Source organism: Ursus americanus, chromosome 19, assembly GCF_024610735.1.
Source record: "Ursus americanus isolate L20-20 chromosome 19, mUrsAme1.1.p, whole genome shotgun sequence".
Classification (NCBI taxonomy): domain Eukaryota; kingdom Metazoa; phylum Chordata; class Mammalia; order Carnivora; family Ursidae; genus Ursus; species Ursus americanus.
Genome location: NC_142145.1, coordinates 29,313,214 through 29,337,865, shown reverse-complemented (window position 1 = coordinate 29,337,865; position 24,652 = coordinate 29,313,214). Strand labels below are relative to the sequence as shown.

General features: G+C 37.1%; 1 protein-coding gene across 2 annotated transcripts in view; it reads right to left on the bottom strand.

The window, feature by feature from the left end:
• The window catches only part of RIT2 (Ras like without CAAX 2), a 423,565-nt gene that overhangs the window by 205,981 nt on the left and 192,932 nt on the right, over positions 1 to 24,652 (bottom strand). The gene's annotated exons all lie outside the window — the stretch shown is intronic.

Genomic DNA, 24,652 nt, shown 5'->3' with positions numbered 1-24,652 from the left:
ATTTTAACACATTTCTGAGGAAGTCATATAAGCAGTGATCAAATTTTCAGAAAAAAAAGTTGTGTATGATAGTTCAAGCTGTTTCAACACAGAAACCACAAGAGCCATATCCACAGGTCGAAAGTTCAGTAGCACTATTGCTAAGTCAGCCAAGAGTTACTGCTGTTGGAGGCCAAACTGTGTGAAGAAAGGGAGAGCCTGGAAATACCCAAGAATTCAGATAAAATTTGGGACAAATAAGAAAACAAATACCCAAAGATACTAGGTTGATGTAAAGACAGAGGCCAGTTGACCGGATTTGCACATGTACAATAATGACTTGATTATGACCTTTCTTTGGTATTCACATTGCTCCAAAACTTCCTCCAGTAAAGTTTTAAAGAGGGTACTGTCAGGTGAAACCTTAACATAAGGGTCACAAAATCCTTGCATTTCTCACCTTGTATGATTTCATGGTTTTTCCACGTGAAAGAGCTAGTCAAAGTTAGAACAAAGATCTCTATTCCCTAATTATTTGCCTGAGTCTAAGTCAGATGTTCTGATCTAATTGGTCTGGTATAGCCTGATCCTCAGGATATTTTTAAATTTTAATTGTTTGAGATTTAATTCTTATAACATTTACATTTTAAAGCACACAATTCAGTGTTTTAGTGTATTTACAAAGCTGTGTAACCATCATCACTATGTCTAGAATACTGTCATCACCACAAAAAAAAAAAAAAAATCCCCAAATCATTTGCAGTTGTGCCTTATTCCTCCTTCTCCCCCACCAGATCTTGCCAACCAATGATTTACTTTCTGTCTCTATGGATTTGTCTATACCACAAGATTCATATAAAACTGAATCACTGGAGGATCAATGAGTCTAGGTTTACTCAGGGCATTGAGACAATCCTTGGCATTCAGGAGAGACTGACTTCCCTTAGCATAAGACCAATGCTAGTTTCTACCCACACCCCAAATCCCTGCTGGGGAACACTAATGATTAAAAGAAATACATCAAATCCCTACTAATCCAGCCAACCCTGACTCAGTGTCCCAGAAATAGGAGATCACTTTTTATTCTTCTATCTGTGCCCTTTTTGTGGCCTTTGTACTGAAACTTTGATCACTTAGGTATCAAAATAGTGCATCTATAACCTCCACAGACTATTCAGGCTTTGTGGCATAAGATGAAGGTTAGAGATAAATGAAATGTACTGAAATTGGATTTCCTCTCTGCCTCATTTCACTGGTTTGAGATACGGCAAATCTAATCACAGATTGATCTTATTAAGGCTAATGACCTAATGATTAACAAGAGAAATGCATCTGTAGTCAAATTGCCTGTTTTAATTATTCCAAGGAGCTGCACCATCAACGGGCAGCAGGCTCTTGCCTGAGCATTTGCTTGCACCTGGTGCTATCTCCATTATTATTCTCCTGGTATCTAGCAGAGGAAAAATAGCCAAAAACTCAGATGTACTTAATTTCTCTCTACTTACAACAGGCAGTCTGTAGCAGAGGTGAAAGTTTTGATCCAGATACGTGTCACAAATTGCCATGGAATCCAGGTGTTAAAGAAGGCAGCTAAGAGAGGAGATGAGAGCAAGCTACCGAGGCATTTGGCAAGAGGTAGACTCTTGTGAATCAGGGAAGCCGTATTCTGACCCAAGAAACTAAAGATCTAGAGGACAACATTTACTGATGATTTGGGCAAACAATATTTGGTGTCTGGGCTGTCCGATGGCCAGGGACTCTTAGGGACAGTAAAGACCTGAGCTGGCCTCATCCCGCTAAATAGCATCAGTTGAAAAGTATAGTAATTTTAGATGATAAACATTTTATATTCATCTTAAACATACAAATGTGTATTCATCCTCCAATCTTTGACGGTGAGCCAACACACCCCTTTTTTAAAATAAGTCTGCCAAATGGAGTTATATTTTTGCACAAAACATCCATAATGCATCGTTCATGCTTTAAAGTTTTGGTATCTTTAACGTGGCGCAAAAATTTAAGACACTTATGAATTCAGAGTTCAAAATCATAGATTTTTAATGCCACCTTTTAAAATCATCTTGCCTATCCCTGTTTCAGGGTCCATTTGAGAGGCAGGGGAGCGGAGATCCATCATTAACACACAGTTTTAAGACACTCAACTTTGCTTAAATGATGACTGTCCTCTCACAATATTTTATCAGTCCATGTAACTTACTAAAATTATATCATTACAAAATTACATACAACTGGAATAAACTGGTTGAGGAGCAACATCCCCCAAATCTTGATAAGCCTACTGGGGAGAGCTGAAGTGGAGAACAATTTGCCAGATTGATCATATAATTTTAGAGAGGAAGTATGAACACTGGTTAACCTGGTGAGTGAATTAAAGACAGGTCTGGTTAAGAGTTCCTATTTTAACAGGTAGCAGGTATTCTGTCATAGGCTTTGGGAGCCAAGGGACTGCCCATTTTTATAAGACAAAACATGGTCTATAAAATGAATTTTTTATAAAGACTTTATTCCAAGAGCAGCAATTTAGAGACTTTGCAGTTTTATAAACTTAGATCTACATTTCTGTTTTTAAGTATAACTTTGCAACAGCATTTTAGCAATTTTCATCTGTCATTCTACATAGGGCATAAAGTCCAGATCTGCTACGTTACAAAATATATAGAAACTTATTGACCAAGGTATTAGCATTCCAATGCCTAAATAAACATTCAGAGACAAGAAAAGACCTTTTAGATGGTTCCAGGTGCTGGGGTAAGTATAGTTTCTGATCAGCATAGTAGTATCAGCAAGCCAGGAGTGAGTTAATAGAATAATACACCCTATGCTCAGAGTACCTAAATAAACTAGGAGTATTTTTCATCAAAATTATGGGAGAAGTGTTACTATAATAAGATCATCTTACAGAACGATATATAATTTGAACATGAAAAATATTAAACATCAGACCATGACTAGAGTGTCATGATACGGTCAGGTTTTTTTATTTTTATTGTGTGTTTTTTGTTTTGTTTTTTTAACTCTGAAACATTTCCCTGAAACTTATTTCTACATCTGAAATAACTCTGGAATTTGCCACTTCTTTCCATCCATCCAGCCAGACTATGATCCTTCACCTGGAATTCTGTAATGGCCTCTTAATCATCTTCCTACGTTTACTCTGTCTCCTTACAGTTCTTTCTCTACACTATACCAAAGTGAACATTTAAAAAAATACAACCCTGATGCAATCCCTATCAAAATACCAACTTTTTAAACAAATATAGAATAATCCTAAAATATGCATGAAACCACAAAAGACCCTGAATAGCCAAAGCAATCTTGAAAAAGAACAAAGGAGGAGGTATCACAATCTCAGATTTTAAGATATCCTACAAAGCTATAGTAGTAGGCTGCAGCTACTATTGGAACAGGATGGCACTGGAACAAAAATAGACACACAGACCAATGCAACAGAATAGAAAGCCCAGAAATAAACCCATGCTCATATGGTCAATTAATCAATGATAAAAGAGGCAGGAATATACATGGGGAGAAGAGAGTCTCTTCAACAAATGGTGCTGGGAAAACTGGACAGCTAAACTGGACGGTATTCTTATACCACACACAAAAATAAACTCAAAATGGATTAAAGACTTAAATAGGAGACCTGAAACCAGGAAACTCCTACTAGAAGACATAGGGAATTCTTTTTGGACATTAGCCATTTTTCTAGATATGTCTTTTTGGGCAAGGGAAACAAAAGCAAAAATAAACTATTAGGACTACACCAAAACACAAAGCTTTTGTACAGTGAAGGAGGCCAACAAAATAAAAAGGCAACCTACTGAATGAAAGATGATGTTTGCAAGTGATATGTCTAATAAGGGGTTAATATCCAAAATATATAAATAACTTAAATAACTCAATACCAAAAAAAAAATAGTAATTCAATTAAAAAATGGGCAGAGGGCCAAATAGACATTTTTTTTTCAAAGAAGACATACAGATGGCCGACAGACAGAAGGAAAGATGTTCAACATCACTAATCACGGGAATGCAAATTAAAACCACAATGAAATATCACTTTACACCTGTTAGAATGGCTAAAATCAAAAACAAGAAATAAGTGTCAGCAGGGATGTAGAGGAAAAGGAACCCTCATGCACTGTTGATGAGAATGAAAATTGGTGCATCCATTGTGGACAAGAGTATGGAGGTTCTTCTAAGAGTTAAAAATAAAATTATAATATGATTCAGTAATTTGACCACTGGATATTTACCCAAAGAATAAGAAAACACTAATTTGAAAAGATAAATGCACCCATATGTTTATTGTAGCATTGTTTGCAATGGCCAAATATGGAAGCAACCCAAATGTCCATTGATAGATGAATGGATAAATATGTCACACACACACACACACACACACACACACTCTCTCTCTCTTTCTTATTCTCTCTCCCCCCCATTGTGGAATATTACTCAGCCATAAAAAAGAATGAAATCTTGCCATTTGCAACAACATGGATAGATCTAGAGGGTATAATGCTTTGTGAAATAAGTCAGAGAAAGAAATACCGTATCATTTCACTCAAAAGAACAAAGTGAAAAAAAAAAAGGGACAGTCTCAAATAAAGAGAACAAACTGGTGGTTGCTGGGGATGGGTGAAATAGAAAAAATTTGTACAACCCTGGTTACAATGGCTAAACTTGACTGGCTTAAAAAAATAGGACCCTGACTTTGTTATTCTCCATCAACAACTTCCAGGAGTCCTGGATAAAATTCTGAATGATTAATTTGTGTTGGTACGAGCAGACCAACCTTGTTAGCCCCACCTTGTCACATCGGTCCTCCCACACGTGACCTGTCTGGGACGTACTGGACCTCTCAGTTTGCAAACCTACCATCATCTCCCTTGCGACAGACACCTCCAACAAGCCAATTCTCATGCCCGGAATAGTTTGTTTCTTCCCCTTCTATCTGCCTCGTGAACTCAAACTCCCATCTTAACTTAAAGCCTTCACGCAACCCTTCACATTAGGCCAGGTTTTCTGCAGTTCCTTTAGTGTACAGTTTTTTGTCTTCTGCACAGAAACAGGCTCTGTGAGATAAGAACCCATCTCTGCTTCGCTCATCCACTTCCTCGGTCCAGTTGCATAAGTTAACAACATAGTCTACTAATCAACATTTTCTGACTAAATCCATTACTTGTATTGTTTACAAGATAATTTGGGCTCTTATTGTTTGTGTAATTGCTAGAATTAAAAACTGCAGGGTATTTGTTAATATTCAGACGTAGGCATTTTAAGACAACCAATGAAATACTTCTATAGCATTTTAAAAAGTTAAAGTAACACTTCATTTCTGGTCAAGGATAAAATACACACATATACCATATATTCTAAGATATGTATCTTTTTCATATATAATCTGTATATAAAATGAGACTATGACAAGTATTAAATCATTGCTCTTAAACTTTACAGTTGAACAGCCTTCACTGTAGTTCCTCAACAGACACTAAATTTAAGATGACAGCTTTGTGGCTTTTTGAAAATTTTCATACATCAGTCTACTCTCTGGGATTTACATGTTAAGAGGCAGTTTACTCTATTTTGAAGCAAACCGAATGGAAGGCCCAGGCTAGAATGTTGCTATTTTCCTAATAGGCTATAAGGACGAGTCATTTGTCAGATTTAGGTCACTGCACCCTGTTTAAGATTAAATCATGTGATGAAATTGTTGCACTAATAAAAGTTTATAATTTACTTTTACTATGAACTACTTGCTTAGAGGTTTACCTGTTCCCAAGGGAATCAATAGCCTAGTGAAGACATTACAGCTTTTAGAATATAACGGAGTCATTTATCTTATGCCAGATGGATTTCCAAGAAATTTCTGAGATCATGACTATGCATGTAGACCCCTTGAAGCAATCAGCTGCTACCTCTTCACTAACAAATTTAGCAAAAGTCAATTTCCAAGAAAATGTGAATAAGACTCTGCACAGAGGAGATCAAACATATTTTTTAAAAATGGTATCAACAAATGATTTGCAAGTTCTTTTCTGTCTATTAATCAGAATGTCCCAAACACTGTTCAAGTTTTGCTCTTCTGTGGGAGATTTCTAAAAAACACAGAATCTTCATAAGCGTTCACTATTCTGAGGATCACCTCAGAAAGAAATTTAAGAAATAGCACAGAAGTCTGTATTACCCTACATCGTGAACAAACTTACACGGGCAAAAATCCTTAGAAGGCATGTGAAATTCAGAAGATTTGGGACAAACTCTTTGAGTTATTGCCAGTGTTTGCAGTAGAACTCATAAATGATCAGGGGTCCAAGCTGATGGTTAACACCAGCTCTATCATATTAATAAGCTATGGAGGTATTTCCCAAGTTAATTTTCTCAACAGATCCTATACCTGTGGCATAAGCTAGCACGTATTCATCAAGATTATATACCGTTCACTATTACGGCGAATATGTTGACTGTGTTTTTTCTAGACGAGGTATTGCTCGTCATGCCCTAAGTATAGAAAAATCTTTGTGTTATTCAACATGCTTCTCAAAATATCATATTTGCATATTTTTAATGAATCACCTTTTCTAAAGTTTTTTTTAACATTTAAAATTACTTATTAGTTTTTCGTTTTATTTATGCTCCTGAAGTTTCTCAATGCATCTTCGAGAGTCTGATTTGTAGGATTCCAGATGCAGTGCCATATTTCAAAACTATGTTATTCATAGGTTGCACAGCTAATATAGCTTTGGGGATTATTTTAAAAGTCATTCCGGTTTATAGGGTTTATACATAAAAATAAAAAAGCATAAATGTTATAGTCACTATATATCCCCCTAGCATTTACTCTAATTCTCTACTATAAAAGAAATTCAAGAACTTCAGTTTTTTCTGGTGACCCCAATCTGCATGGTCTTCCCTCAAAGATGAATAAATGGGGGCACCTGGGTGGCTCAGTTGGTTAAGCGTCTGCCTTCAGCTCAGGTCATGATCCCAGGGTCCTGGGATGGAGCCCTGCATTAGGCTCCCTGCTTGGCAGGAAGCCTCCTTCTCTCTCCTTTGCTCTCCCCCCACTTGTGCTCATTCTCTCTCTCTCTCTCTAATAAATAAAATCTTTTTTAAAAAGATGAATAAATGTCGGGTTAGAAATATTATTAATGTTGTTACCAGTGATTGTAGAAGTGGAGTTTTGAAAATGACTACACAGTTTATTGCTGGACATATAAACTCAGGTTCCATACAGGAATTCTGAATCCCTAAAATGATTATACACATACTGAGAGTTCTCATCAAGACCTTGCTAAAGCTATTCAAGACACAAGCAAGCTTCTTTTACTACTACCCCCCCCCCACTGCCCTGCTGTCTGTCCCTCAATTGTAACCACACATTTGTAGTCCAGTACAATATCAGCATCAGAGCAGACATGGCACCTGTGACCAAGTCAAGAGAACAGTTGTGGCATCATCAAGTCTATTGTCAAGATTTTTGACCATATGAATGATTGGACTCCCTGGAGCCACCGCCCATATCACTATTTAGGCTACATTTCCTATGGTCTCACCAGAGCCACAAAGTGAAAGCAGCAATAGATTCATCTTTAACTACCACAGCTACTAAAATGAAGTTATCTACTAGTTTACTACCAATTAATGGAAGAGCTTCCCCAAATGGTATTTGTGATGACTAATTTTAGGTGTCAACTTGACTGGGCTAAGGGATGCCTAGATACCTGGATCTATCTTTGAGGGTGTTTCCAGAAAGATTAGCATTTGAATTGCTGAACTGAGCAAAGCAGATGGCACTCCCCAATGCCGTTGGCATCATCCAACCTGTTGAGGGTCCAAATAGAACAAAAAAGTGGAGAAAGGATGAATTCATTCTGCTTCAGCTGAGACATTCATCTTCTGCTCTCAGACACTGGAGATCTTGGTTCTTGGGCTTTTGGACTCATACTGGAATTGACACCATTAGGAGGACACCAGTTCTTAGACTTTTGGATTTGAACTTACACCATAGACTTTCCTGATTTTCCAGCCGGCAGACAGCATACTGTGGGATTTCTTGGCCTCCAAAACTGTGTGAGCCAATTACTGCAATAAATTTCCTCTTAACCATATGAATATTGATACTTTTATTGGTTCTGTTTCTCTGGAAAACCCTAACTAATGCAGTATTCTCTTAGAGGGGAGAGAGGACAGTCCTTTCACATAGCACCAGATTTCCTGTAAATGTACTGGTTCCATTGACTTTCTATAGTTTAATGAAAAGATGTTCAACTGAATTTAGATCATTATAGTTTAGATAAAAATGACTGTCTCACTTATGTCATGTCTATTTTTTATTGCTCTATAACTCAGTATTCTAAGTACAAGATTAAAGGAGAGAAACGTTTAGGAGTGAGCTTGGGTAGCTGTAAAGGCAGACTTATACCACATTTATACATGAAACCTGCCCCAAATAAAATAGTCATTCTACAAGGAAGCATTTTGGCTTTCCCAGAACAGCAACTTGGTTTTGAAATCAAAGCTGAACATTTGCAAAGAAACGTAATAGCATTTTATTGTAATGGGGCTTTCCTGTATTATGGTTGGGGAAAAAAAAAAAAGTGGGAAGGGGAACCCATTTAAAATTGTTTTAAAACTATTTCTATCCTTTGAGGAACTCAGCTCATGTACCATTAAAAATATTACTGATAAAATGCATTTTGAATTTCCATTAGATATTTTAGCTTTCATTTGAAACTTGAATTGATTCAGGATGAGAGAACAGCACTTTTGGATAATAAGCTGCAAGAACCTAGATAACTGTCAGAGCAACTCACAGAAGTATTATGTTTAGGTATGAAAGTGTATTTATCTAAAGAGCCTTTGGGAGTTGAAAGCTTTGCTTCAAAGATGAAAGCTGGGTGCAAAATTTTTGGTTTAGGAGCCTGGCAGGAAAAACATGTCTTTTGATTTCTTAGTGATACTAAAGATATGTAGTAGATGAACTCATCATTTAGTTTCAAACTGCCTGCCTAAAAGAGACCCCCTATAACTTTGAGTAATTGCTAAATGAGGTGTTCATTATCATTTTCATTTGTATTAAAAAGAATTCAGAATTTAGAGGATGTTTGGAATACAGATAAACTTAAAGAGTCTCTAGGATAATTCTATTATAAGTGGCTCATCAAATTCCATTGATTAGAAGTTTCTTACTTTGAAGGCACTTAATGGCTCTGGGGCAATATATTTTCTAATTCTTTTGGTCACAGTTTGTCTCCAGTTGCTCATTGAAGCCAAAATCAGCGTGCTGTTTACCAGTAGTTGGTCCTAAGAATAACCCAAGTTCCTTGAATGACAGCAGGTCTACTGCCTAATTGCAGAATTGATTTCTAATGGAGAAGTTCAGTTCCCCAAACTCCATCTCTTTCTGAATTTCAAATGAAATGCAACACACTTATTTTCCAGAGCTTTTAAAGATTCTGAGGCATAAGAATAGGTTTAACAGAAAATAAGTTCACCAGGAGTCTTGAACCAAAAAACAAAAAAAGTTGGACTGATTCTTTTCTTCCCTACTTGATTAAAAACAAAACTAATGAGACACTAGACAGTGACATAAGACATAGTCCCTCACTTAAAGGACTTTTTAATCTTACAGAGGAAACTGGCCTATTTTGGATATATTAACTATGAAGTATATAAGGGCTACTGGCATTTCCCAAGTGATTTTCTACAGTATTCTGTTTACCATGCTCAGGGATCCATACTCACACCAGCCAAATTCATGTCCTTATTTCTGGATAAGTTTTCTTCCCTTTATTATATGTCCCCAATGTGCTAACCTGGGCCGCAGAGTATAGAATTATGGTCTACAAGGAAACATCACACTTATTCCTTTAAAAGCCTTGATTTAGTTTCAAAAACCCAATTTTCTATTTCCTTTTGAAACTGCTTAAAAACAAAGTTGAACAAAAATCAAAATGGCTGCACAAATGCTTCAGGGAAGCTGGATTTTAAAGTAACTTTTTCTATAGCAAAGTTACGTTTATTAACATTAAAATGACATTAGCATAATATGAATTGACACAACCTTTTCTCTTCTCTTCCTTAAACCTTCCCTCCTCAAGCCTTTTGTTTCAGGAACCAGGTACCACCCCAAAAAGGACTAACCAGGCTGGCCACACAGACAACCCCTGTCCAAAGAGGCTAGATCTTGTATATCCCTATAAAACTCCCCAGCCCCTTCCTCCTGGCAGGCCAAAGTTTTTGAAGGCCAGAGCCTGCTGCAGCCTCCTTTGCCCCGCAAAGCAATAAAGCTATTGTTGCTCTTTATCCCAAACTCTGTCTTCCTGTTGTATTTCAGCTCCCAAGCACAGAGGTGGATTTTCGACAACTTTCCTCCTATTCCTGTCCCCTTGTAACTTTCTTGATTTTGCAAGATGCTCCAAACACACCCAGAGTCATTCTATTCCCCGCAAAAGAATACAGAAAAAAAATTTAGCATAGTCTTACTATATTCCGGGAAAAAAAAAAAGAAAGAAAAAAGAAATCAAATCAGGGGGAAAGTTTTTCTAATACCTTTGGTTTTATCATCAAAATTATCTACTCCTAGAAGGTTTATGATGATAGGCATTATCACCTACTTGATTTTAATGAACTCGGTTATTGGAAGTTACCTGTATAAATATTCCTCTCGGTGAAATTAACAACTTATTGGGAGAAGCCCTTCTGTGTTATCTTTCTCTGCTTATCGTTTTGTCTGAGCAAAACAGTTGATTTTCATTCTTAAACTTAATTGAGAAGTACTCTTATGACACATTAGTGACATTTTTTTCTTAACAAATCAGGTATCTCTTGCCTCTACTACTAAATTGCAAATTTCTTAAAGGCAGGAAACATTTTTGAAATTTGTTCCAATCTGTCATAGCTACTAGCACTGTTGAGAGCAGGAGCAGTGTTTGGTACATAATAATTCACTGTTGAATGAAACAATTTTGAGAACAGAATAATACAGCACAAATAATAATCTAAGCTATTTTAAGAATGCTAAGAGTGATTTAAAGACAATATTTGTCTAATTCTACATACCCCATTTCTGCTGGAAATGGGAAATATACAGGTCATATGCCCAAAGGCTTTATTCACTTTTTGGACTACTTATTCTTAACTGGGTCCCTACTTCAAGATATAGATGTACAGGAGTTACAGCAAGTGGTATGGGCTGACCCTACTGTTCTTGCTAATTTGATCATTCATAGAGAGGTCAGTTGGATACAATATTGTGTTTAATTTATATCATTTAAATATTTTCCTAATGGACCAATATACTGAATGTAACTCAAGGAAAAAAAAACCTGCAAATACCCTTCACATTTAGAATTAGGGGAAATAAACTCTTTATGCAAAATGTTATAAAATAAATAAAGGGAGGGGAAAATGATGGCGAACAAACTCTCGTACTGATAGCATTCTTTTTCCTTAGATTCTTCCTTGGTTTTACCATTGTGAGTTTTTGATTCATTGTTCCTGTCAGTTCCTTGAACTGCTGGTTTCCATCTTAGATTCTTTTAATCAAAATATCATTAGTACTGTCAAAGAAGCGATACATTAATAGCAAACATTACCCGTCATGAATGGTTTAATGCTGTCCACAGAAATGGCTTTTAGAGGAGGCAATGTAGCCACATCACTGCCTGATTTCTGAACAATTCATGGGCCTAGCACAAGCTTCACTCTAAGGGTGGCATTTAAAAGCCACGTAAAGTAATTACCTTTTCTGAACACTAAGATATGTGACCTCCAAACCCCCTTCTAATTTTGAGTGTTCACAGTTATAGTCATTTACATAGGTATTAAGGATAAACATTTAGGAATTGACTGGGGATTCTACTAAGGACTATCTTTGTGCAGGTTGGGTCTGCACAGTAGCCCACAAGTAATTACAGGGTACAGAGCTCCACACTGTCCACCACAGAAGTGGAATACCAAAGGAAAGGCTTTGAGTGATGAGGTCATTGAATGACAGCCTGCTTTTCAGCTATTTTTATCAAAAATATAGTTCAGAGAGTCTTGGGAGTCATTTTACTTAGTACATTTAGGCTAAGTATGTATCAATTTTTTTTTTTTTAATTTGGCAGGTTTGGATTTGAAATTGCCAAGTTTCAGCTAAAAATATAAGTGATAAATATAAACCTTAGTGTTCCACATATCACATTGGTGAGTAATTAGATGCTTACAACATGGTTTAATAAGGAACACTCACTGCTTATAAGAGAAAGCTAGAGGTGACAGGATGAAGACAGCAATGAAACTTCACATGTCTTTCCTCAGTTCTGAGTCTTCATGCTTTTTTTAAACATGTACAAAAGTGCAAGCTCTTCAAGGCCAGGGACTATAGTGATTTTGTTTCTTTTGTCCTTATAAAATGATTAATCCAGTGTTGTAAACTTCTGGATGCCCAATTAATCATGTTAGGAATGAGATCTGTACATAGATATATACAATCTCATCACTGCATTTCCCATATGCTGAATTACTAAGGACTTTGTGATGTGCCCCTGAATCTTCCACACACTTTTATACGATTCATGGTCTGGCTCTTTTTCCCCTATGTCAATAGAAACTTATATTTAGAACAGCATTTTAAAATGGTCATCTTGTAGAAGCTTTATATACCATATTTTGTCTTTAGTAGAAAATCCAAAATATCATTTATCATTTTTGAGAGTTTAATGTTATTTTTGAATATCATTGTACCTAGCTATAGAAATGCTTGCCATTACATCAAATGATCCCAGATTTACATGCTTCTAAAATATTACATTTCATCTCGTGTTTTAAAATAATTTTCTCTTGCTTCTAAATTATAGGTTGTCAGTTTTTCTTTTTCAACTTATATAAAAATATTTACTTCCAGAAACCCACTTCTGAAATTCTGTTTCTAAAAGTACTGGAGGGAAAAAGCAACGGCCATGTATGATACCTACCTCCAACAACAAATAGATGGGGACTGAGAACTGACAATCTCCCCCTCACCCTCACCGTGAGAAAATTCTTTAAGAAAACAGGAAATTTATTCCATGGATTTTATTTATTTATTTATTTATTGACATTTGTTTTGGCTATTACAAGTCTTTTTTTTTTTTTTTTCCTGGTTTATAGTCTTATTTGCATAGCGGTGTGCTTTCCTGACTTGCATATTGACATCACAAGTGGCTTGTTTTGGTTTTTTCACCATAAGTACACTCTTTAATCCCCATCCCCTATTTCCCCCATCCCTCCACCCACCTCCCCAACAAGTGGTTTTGTCATCACCTTTTAGAGCCATTTTATTGGAGAAGGAAGCTAATAGTTTATAGTTTGGATGAATATATGAATTATCATCCAAACAGAGCATTTTTGAGGGAAAGGCAATGTTAAAAAAGAATTAACAAGCAACTAATTCATCTATACCAGCAACCAACTAGGAATGTCCTTGGAAAATTAGGATTCAGAGCATTCCTATTTGTAGTAATGCTAATAGTGAATTGTTTTCAAGTGTCTCAGACCCAATACAATCAATCACCATGACTTGGGCCCGTTTTCCCCAAATCAAAATCTATGATCGATCTGTATCAATTTAGGACATAACTCTGATTATGAACATGCCCTCTATATTTAAAACTAGACTGACCTTTGTTCATCCTCTTAATGCTAACGCTGGTAATATCAGTTTGTACTTTAACCTCTGTCTATATTTTTTAGTGTATTTTAAAATATTTCTTTTACTTTCTCTTCTTATATTTCTGACTATTATGGTAATCCCTTAAGATAAAGCCTTATTTCTAGAGTTAAAAGAGTTTATATAAAAATAAAGAGAAACCCCACTAAGTGCAGTCAGGAAGCTAGAAGGGGGAGCCGTATCATCAATGTCAACTACAGGAAGAATTGTCAATTCTAGACCCCAGGAGAAGAATCAAAGAAAGAATCATCAATTATAGGCTTCAACAGGGGAAGATGTACACTGAATCTTCTACAAGAAATCAACTACCTCTGCAGCTCAGTCAATGACAAACCATCACCCTGAACTCTTGCTTTTCTCCAATCAACTTGCATTCAAAACAATCCCTGTCAGCTTCATCTTTCTCCATAAAGATAACGTTCTTCCCCTTTGTTGAACTTGTCTATGGTTTTGCCATAACTTGCATGTCCTGACCTGCAATTCTCTACTATTCCTGAATAAATTCATTTCCAATGGTAAAATAATTTTTATTTTTAAGGTTAACATTATTTAATAAGCAGAAGTGGGATCCAGAAATGACCCCCAATAACTGAAGCTAGTTAGCAAACAGGTTCTGGTACCCACAGAGCCAACTGAGCTCACTGCTTTCTCGCCAGCTCTGCAGTTTGAAGTTAAGTTTTCACCTGGATTTTGAGCTTTCCAGGCTTTACTCAGCATCTCTTTTAAGGCTTTACCTTTTCTGAGAACACTCCTTTTGCTTTGAGTCTGACTCCTATTTGGGACTGGACTATTCCCGTTGGAACTGTGCTGGGCTTTGGTTCAATTCCTTTGGAACTGGGCTATTCCTGTTGAAACTACTGTTTAGGATTTTTTTTTCCTCTAGAGAAAAACCTCTAAGTAACGAGATCACAACCATCAAAATGCTTTGAGGGTACCCCTCACCCCCATTCTGAGACCCTGGCCAGATTTTTGTTTAAATATTATAGTCTCCTCCTGATTTGCATTTTTTAAAAGATTTGTTTACTTGAAAGAGAGCGCATGCGTGCGCAGGGGGAAGGGCAGAGGGAGTGGGAGAGAGAATCTCAAGCAGACTCCCCATTAAGCATGGAGCCTGATGTGGGGTTTGATCCCATTACCATGACCATGAGATCATGGCCTGAGCCTAAACCAAGAGTCAGATGCTTAAGTGACTGAGCCACCCATCAGGTGGCCCCTGATATGCATTTCTAACTAAATGGACCAACCCAACCAAATTAGAACATTAGTGACCATTTGGGGCATTTTTGATCTCCCAAACTTTTCTCAAAACTGAGTTGGACAGTATGGTACTAAATTGTCAGTGAATGGGATGTCTATTGTTGATCAGTATTTTGAAACTTCCAAACATCATCAGGAGTCTAAAATTGCCTCTGTGCAAAATTCAATTGCTAGACTAACTGAGGCAAGCAAACAAAGTAACAAAAAGGCTCTGAGGCTTTTTCCTTCCCCATCTTCTTTGTCTCAGGACACAAGGCAGCCACCTTATGCTGAGGTCCCACCTTTCATAGCATTAACTTCCCCACTTGCACTGGGTCCACCTCCTCTATAACTCTCTTTTCCTATTCTAATTCTCCCACCAAACTTCCATTTTCCTCCTCATCTCTCCCCTGGTCTCCTTCCTCTGTAACCAATTAAAACTGGCCCCTTTAAAGTTAAGTCTTTGGATGATTCAAATAAACCCCAGATTTATTCTGTTCCCTGGACTGGGGGGGGGGGGGGGGCGGGGGACTTGTGAGCCATGCATTTTCCTGAAGTGACTCAGGAGCCTCCCACACAATTGCTGAAGAATTTGGCATAATTATTCAAACTTACCTACCCGGTTTCTTAAATTTACATCTAAGTTGGTCAAACACTGGAAGATACTAGTCTGACAGGAACAACCTGAAAGGGATTTAGAGAAACTGACCCCCTAACTTTTGGCAAACTGCTAGAACACTTGCTGGATAGATATCTCCACCAAGCAATTACAGTAGTCTTTCCTAAGCTTGTTGACTGAAACAAAATTCAGGCTGGTACACAAAGCCTGATGAACCTGTTTATTACTGTTATAATCAACCCCAAATTGTCTTTAAGGAAAATTCTGATCTTTCTTTAGATGTTGAATCCACCTGAGTAGTTTTAACTTGATTAGTGAGCTGAGCTGTGATCTCTTTTAGTTAAAAGGACCAGGATGGGATGGAAAACTATATCCAATCCCAATTCAGTTCATATGGCAAAACAGTACACTGGCACCCTAGATGAGTCACCTAAAAGAGAGACCTCTAAAATTTTTAATTTTCCACCTTGGCAAGTGAAGGCCCCTACACAAAACCAAAACCTCCTAGCTTCTGCTGTTATCGCCAGGAGCCAGGATGTTGAAAAAAACACAACCATCTTAAGTGCTCCAGGCACCTTCAGCCCTCTAGCCAGCCTCTTATGTCCTCCTGATTCTCAGTGAGGGGGTTCTGAGGAACTACAGGGGCTCCTCCTAATCCTCCCTCTTAATTGGTTCCAAGAAACCACTCTCCAGGAATGAATCTCTGTCCTTATTGACACCAGAGCTACATTCTCAGTGCTCAACCCCACTGTTCTAAAGCCCCTGCCTCAGCGTACTAAAACAGTTTAAATAGTGGGCGTGTCCAGTAAATCTCAACAGCTTCCTGTCTCTGAACCTACTCCCATCATCGAGGCCCTTTGAGAGGTACACACTCTTTTTTCCTTAGTTTCTCTGCCCCTATTCATTTAAGGGGTAGAGATTTCTTTACAAAATGTGCCAGAATTCCTTTCTCTCAAAAGGGGGAGATAATTCTAGAATTTGACAATAGTAATCAAAATAGCCAGCCAGGTGAATTAAATGGACCTTCAACATCTTCTACTTGTGCCGTCTGACAGTAGTACTGTAGCGAGTCTGGGGATACTGACCATTTGTCCTTATCAGATCAGCTACCATCCTCTATATGGGCAAGATTTTTAACTGGTATTGACAGAATCCATAGTGCGCCTTCCATCAAGATTCAGATAGACCCCTCAAAACCTCTTGCAAGAATAAATAACCTATAAATAAATCCATCAAGGCATCAAGCCCCTGTCAGAAGATTACAAGGCTTAGAACTTCATTGTTCTGCACGAGTGGCTGCAATACCACTCTTTTACCTGTGAGAAAACCCTACATACAGCCAAGGATGGAGGTTTGTCCAGGACCTCTGAGAAATGAAGGACACTGGTATCCCTTGACACCCTGTTGTTCCTAACTCCCATTTGCTATCAGAATCCGTTTCCACTGAAAGCAAATTTTTTCACATAATTGATTTACACGGTGCCTTTTAGTATTCTAGTTGATAAAGACAGCCCGTATCTTTTTGTTTTCACTTGGGAAGAATGGAAATACACCTGGACAGTAATGCGTCACCGTTTCACAGAGTCTTCTTTTCACAAACCTCAAAAGCAGATTTGGAGGAAATCGAGTTTTCTGCAGGCTCTATTGTTATAGTAAATAGATTATTTGATTCTCTGCTGTTCTTCTGAATCCTCTTCAAAGAAAGGCGGCATCTACCTATTAAAATTTTTGGCCTTAAAGAGACAGGAGTTCCTGCAAAAAATTAGTTGGCTCAAACTCAGGTTCACTACTTAAGGTGTCTGATCTCAGAACAAGGACTACATTTGGACCCAGGTTGGCTTCATAGCATCCTGGACTTCCCAAAATCTAAAACTGAGTGCAAATTAATGAGATTTTCTTAGAGTGGCTAGCTGTCAAAATTGGATTCCAGGCTTCTCTTTTATGTCTCAACCTCTGTCTGCTGGTACTAAAAGAAATGACATACCTGATCCTATGATACGGAAAGATCAGGAAGACAGCTTTTGGGACTTCAGAGAAAAGCCTAATAAAGCTCCCTAAGATATCTTAATTATCAACTGTCCCTTTTCCTCTTTGTATGTGAAGAAAGGAAATGCTTTGGAGTACTCACCCAAAAACATACAGACCATCATGAACACATAGAAGACTGTAGCACAGGGCTGTCCCCCTTGCCTCAGAGCCATTCCTGACACTACCCTTTTACTTAAGGTCACTGAAGAAATAATCATGGGATCCCTCCCTTAACCACCCTGTATTTTCACCAAGGGTAAAACCATAAACATTTATACCAATAGTCAACTATGCCTTTGGGATAGCTCATGACTTTGGAATGTTAGGAAACATGAATAGTTTTCTTACCTACAGTGGGGATAAAATTAAGATGGCTCCTTTATCCAAAATTTACTAGATGCCGTACTTTTGCTGGCTGTTCTCCCTATTAAGGGTTCTGGACATTCCAGACTCAACTCTCTGGAGACCAAAGGAAACCATCTGTTATTTCCGCCAAAAACATTCACTCAAGCAAACTAATAGCCAAAACTTTGTCATGGTTCAAAAGGATGTTCTCCCAAATAATAACTTGGAAAAATTGATAAGAGATACCCAACAATTGGCCCCAGAGAAAGTATAGCAATATTGGCAATTTAGTAATTTTTCATTCGATAAAAAGAGAGAACTCTCCTTGGACCTAACAATTTGGTCCTATGGGAAATTCTAAAATTCTCACTACTTACCACTATACTATTGGCATTAAACCATTGGCTTACTGACAATGATAGCATTCTTTAACCAATATTGGTGGGAAAATATTGATAAGGCCACAAAAAAATCCCTACTTCACTTGTCCCATCTGTTTAAATTACAATCAAGGAAATCCTATTCACACAAATGAGTTTCATACAGTTTCCCCCATCTCATGGATATTAATATGTTCTAGTAATGGCTTGTATGGTTCCCCCCCCCCCCCCACTGGACTGAAAATTTCCCTTGTAGTCAGGACACTGCTTCTTCTGTGGCTAGAATTCTTTTAGAAAAGATGAACCCTACCTAGGAATCCCTCTTAAACTCTATAGTGATCAGTTAACCCATTTTACTGGTCAGGTGCTTCGACAAGTCTATGCTGTTTGGCTGGTTTTACAACACTTCCATTGTGCATATTGTCCTCAATCCTCAGAGTCAAATGCACTAATGGCACTACCAAGACAACCGGAAAAATTTGTCGACCTCCCTAAACACCTTGGCCAAAAACATTGCCATTGATCCTTTTAAATCTCAGATTCACTCCGAAACTCAAACTCTCATCCTTTGAGATAGTTACAAGATAAGCAATGTACTTGAGCCCCAATTCTTTTGACACACAGTTAGCAAAAGCAGATCTACTTAAATTGTAACGGTCTAACTGCTTCTGTGAAGAATAACCAACCACGCTTTAGCCGAGCAATCTTTACACAGTGCACTCTTGGGAGAGGACTTTAAACATCACACCTAGCAACCTGGACACCTCCAGAAAGATTCTTTTGAACCTCACGAGAAGGGCCCTTATAATGTATTGCTAACTGATCCTTGTGCTGCCAAACTCCAAGGAATAGACTCTTGGATTCTTGTGACCCATCTAAAGAAAGCACCAAACTCTGACTGGACCTACACACCATCTGGTGAAAGTAAAGATTTCCCAGAATTGAAGCAGCAGACAACATCTGATGAGACAGCTTTCCCAAGATGTCCAAACCAGGCCTGTCCACCTTTTCCTCACTGTTTGCTTCTACTATCTGTTTTGTGGAAAGAAAATTCCCTTGTTCACATTTCCCAAATCCTTGAGAAAGGGGGAATTTTTTTTTTTTCCTGAATATAGCCTATCAGAAACTGCATCATGACTCTGTGACAATTTAATTTTGCACTTGCTTTTTCTGAAGGGTTAGAAGACTCTGAATTCACAAAAGTCTTTCCTCTGAACTATTATCTAACTGGATTTTTATCCAAATTTGCAAATTTATAGGCTGTATTATTGGCTAACATTTGTTTACAACATTTTTTGAGACACTAATTTAATACGTCCTTGAATTTTTGCTATTTTTGTAAAAAGTTCATTAGCTATTGCTTCATGTTTATACCTGCATTCTATCTTCTCAAATGCACTTGGTTAATTCTTTAAGTGTACTCTTGCAGTATTTACTATTTTGCTTTCAGTGCCTGCTTTAATCTGGGACTTCCAGGAGGCATACATGACTCCAGGCTTGCCTCCATAAGAACTTTTCTACCCTAAGTTGGAATAAGTGCCAATAAATATTTCAGTTGGCTACCTTCAGATCTAGGGTCCCAGTTCAGACCCATCAGACAATTTGTAATTGTTTTATTACTTCTCTTCTGTATAATTACTTTAAGTTTTGCATTTTCTTGCCTGTCAAACTTTTGTAAAACTGATGTACCCAATAAGACAATTTTCAATGTTTACGATCTTAATAGACTATAGATGAGAAGAACCTGAAAGCTTTCCCTCCTCACCTCCCTTGTCACCCAAACATGGCCATAAGTGGTTTCCAACAGTTTGTGCATTTACCTTCTTATGTAGAACATGACAAGCAGAAAAGATCCTTCCTGGCACCGAGGCACAAAACCACTAAGGTAGAAAATCTGCCTTTTGATCAGTGATGCTTCCAGAGAAAGATCTTGTTCAAAAGGAGAGAATGCGCAAATTAAGAAGAAACCTCTCTTAAGTGGAGTTAGGAGGCTAGAAGGGGGACCCACAGCACTCAGTATCAGTTACAGAAAGAACTGTCAATTATACGCCCCAACGCGGGTATCAACAGGACAGAATTATCAATTCCAGACCTCAACAAGAAAATATACACATTGAATCTATAGGAAATGGACTACCCCTGCAACTCAGCCAATGAGAAGCTATCATCACCTGAACTCTTGCTTTTTAACAAAGGACTTTATTCAAAACACTTCCTCCCAAATTCCTCCTTCTCTATGGAATAACATTTGTTGGGCTTGCCTGTGAGTCAGCAGCAGTGAGGAGGACGACACATGAGGGAGTAACAGAAAGAGCAGAAATCTCTAGACTTCCTTAGTGCCAGATTGGCTGACCACAGAGTTCGTTAGGGGCTAAACCAAATACAAGGTTGCAATGACATTTCTCATTGTTTCAGAATATATTAATATAGGAGGTAGCCAGGTATTGGGGGAATGCATAGGTCTAGGAAGTTGCAGTGACTGGATATATTAGCACACCAAAAAATATATAATTTCAAGTGTTTGGAGGATAATTACTTTTATTATTTCTAATAAGAAAGAGGAAGATTCAATACATTTATAATTAAACTGAACTTATGTTAGTTTCACTAAATCCATGTAAAAATTGTTTTTTAAGCCCTTCTATTTGACTGATTTTTTTTATTTATTTAGGCCAGAGCAAAAAATAATTTAGGCATCCGAGATAACCCATTACCAAAATTTCTACACTTCTGCTATACTGCTTATCGGAATTTGCTGCACGTTTAGTATTCTCCCATTGCCCCAAATCTCAAGCATTTTAAGAACAGAGGCCAAAATTTATTCTATTCTGCCTTTTTAAAAAGGTTTTATTTATTTATTTTAGAGAGAGAGAAAAAAAGAGAGCAAGTAAGTGGGGGAGGGGGAGAGAGAGATGGAGAGGGAGAGTGAGAATCTCAAGCAGACTCCCCCCTGAGCTGAAATTGAGTCAGACGCTCAACCAACTGCATTTTCTTGATGTAGGATAGTACTTCATCTGTACTAAGGGATTAGAAACAAAGTAAGAAAGAGCTTGAGTAAGAGTATAGACTCTGATAATAGCTGGCTCAATAGCTTGTCATTGTTTTAGTTAAATATATTAACCTCTGTAAGACTTAAATTTTCTATTTATAAAATGAGTAATAGGATTTTTTTTCAAGGAATCTGAGACCAATATTGGTTGGAAACTATAAAAAGGAAAATTTAATCTCATTGTTAAAAAAAAAATCCTTACAAATAATTTAAGTTTCTTAAAAGCTCTATTTGTCTGTTTCTAGAAGCAGAGTGCCTAATCAATTGAAGTGGTCAAACACAGGCTTAATGAGCATTTGGCAGGGGCACTGAGCATTGAAAAGAGAATTTAAATGCTGGAAGAATGATTAAGGTAAATGTCCTTTCCAACATGGCATTTGGTGATGGCCAATGATTCTTCTGTGGGATTACTGTAGCATTGCAAGGCTTTGTGCATTAACACAAACACTTTGGCAACTGGTCCTACTAACCAGTATTGCCTCCAAGGGGTAATTTCTTTGTATACCATTTTACTCAAATTCTAGGTGGCAACAATAACTTTTCTACTTCCTGGATTTGTTGTAAGGATAATAAATTTCAACAAATGTTAAATAGAAATAGTTACAAAAGAAAAAAAATGGTACTATTAAATATGTTTCAATGGTGTTCTCTACTGTCTCCTGTGACATAAGTCTTATTAACTCAGCTGTATAGATTATCTCTTGCATGTGGGAGATTAATAGTTTGGAAGCCAAAAAGTCACCATCTTTTGAGCCTGATCCATTCCTATGTTTGGCTGCAATTGAAGCTAGCTCAGAAAAATAAGGGTATACACGTGTAATAATTTTTCAAATTGTTTATTTACAATTTAATTGATTCCAGAGCATAGAATCTCAGAGTTAGAAAGCACTTGAGTCAAGTATGCAGATTTCTCTTTCATCACTTACCACTTCATCTACCAACAGGTAATATTGTCCATCTTTAGGCACACTGAACTAATGAATGCTCCTTTAATATGCTGTATCAGTCAGCTATTGTCATGATAATGCTGCATGACAAAGCTACTCAAACTTAGGAGCTTGAAGCTACTATGTTCATGGTTTTTCTACTTCACCAGTCTGTGTGGTGACTGGAGCAGATGTACTTCAGGCTATGAGTTGGCTGGGCTTTGCCGTAGTATTTGATTTGGGTTTAGGTCTGTTCCATGTGTTTCCCTCCTTCTCCTGCAACAAGGGTTAGCTGCCTCATCTTTGTGCATGGCAGTGCCTCTTAAGACCTTGACTCAGAACTAGCAAGTTGAGTCATATGCCTACATTTCATTGACCTGAGCAGTGATCTGGCCAAGACTACACCAATGGGGAGGAGAAACATCCAGCTATTTGTGATTACATTAGTACCAAATGGGACCAGGTAAGTGTTCATACATATTTGCAGACTGCATAACTATAAGAAATACAAAGGATTTCACTTTCTACCAAAGCATAATTCTAGATGACTATTTTGGTTTTAGTATTTCGGTTGTTACAAATGTCTTATTATATTGAGTGAAATTTAACCTACTCAATCTTCTTCCAATTAGGCTTAAAGTTCCCCTGAAAAGAAGTATATTTTTCCTTGGATAACACAGCTCTTTCAAGTAACTGAAATAATTTCTCCATTCTAAATAGCCCCAATGGCTTCAGTCCTCCTCCCCCACCATAAGCCCATTATCCAAATGTCCCTCGAAACAAATGAGTTTGTTAATATATGGATTTCAAATAGTCTTAATAGAGCTCATAAATATAGAAGAAAACCATGTATTTCCAGTGGCTTATACCAATATGCCAGTTAATGCAGTTTTTTAAAAAAACAGTTCCATCAAGTAGATGAAATAAACATTTCAACATATACATTCTTTAAGTACAAAAGGAAAACAATGTAACGAAGATCTGTGTACCTATGACCTAGGTTTTCAGCTGTTAACACTCTCCTTTATTTCATCAGAACTTTATGAAACATGAATCATTACATATACAGCTGAAGTCCACTTTGTATCTCTCCCCTTCCTGCTGGAGAAGTAACCACTAGCTTAAACATATTCCAAAAAATTATCACAACCTACACCACCACGTAAAATTATATATATCAAATAATCAATCTCCTATAGGCCACGTTTTTTACAATTAGATTAAAAATCAATGAAAAGGATAAAAAGTTATGTGGAAAGAATGCCTGCTCACATACTGACTGCAGTGTTCTATTTCGGTTAAATGTGTTCTCAAATCTACAATGGCACTAACTTTTGATGTAGCACTTACTGACAGAGGTGCATTTAAGTTTCCCACTATACAGGCTTTTGGATTTGTGCTTTTTAGATTTACACATAATTTGTCTTGAATGTTATAGACCAGAATTTATCTTTGATTTTTTTTTCTATTGCAATCTGACATTTTTACACCTTAATAATGCTTTCTGCAATAAAATCTATTTTGTCTGATTTTAATACAGATATACCCACTTTAGGTTTGGTTACTTTTTGACTATTTTTTTTTCCTAATGATTCTTTGATTTGCCAACTCTCTGTACTCTTATGTCTCTTTTAAGCCAGAGAAGTACAGGCTAGTTTTGTTCTTTTATGCAATATAATGCCAACAATTTACTTGACTATTCTGGGAGAGAGAGTGTATCAATTTCCATTTATTTTGACTCCTGATAGGTTTATATTTATTACGTTTCCTGTTTCATCTTTCTTTTCAACTTCAAAATGTATCAATTTTTAATTTATTTTCCCATTCTCCTCTGTTAGTTCTTAAGTTATATTTCTAAGACCTTTTTTTTTTTTTGAACAGTTTGAGGCTTACAATTGAGAGGTGTTTTATGTCTAGCATTTGATATGTTTATATTTTAACATGATCATATTTAAAATATGAAATAAAATCTCCATCCTCCTCCCAAGTACAGCAAGTCTTTTTAAAGGTTTTTTCACTCTCTTTTTGCCCATTTTACTTATACTTGCCACATAGTGTTTTAGTCCTAAATTTTTATATACACCAACAATGCTCTCCTCCTCCTCCTCATAGCCTTCCTTCTCCTTCCTCTTATGTACACATTTGTAAATTAATGTACTGGATTACACTACATCTTGGTTATGTCACCCTTTCCACCTAACTATCTCTAGCCTTGGTTGCATGAGCATATATGCTAAGTAGACCTTCCTTTTTTATGTCACTAAAATGTTTTAAAGAAAAACCACCACCAGATTAGGGTCTAAGACAAGTTTTGCATTCATCTGAAGAAGAATAAACTATTCCGTTAATTTTATCACCTTAGATGGC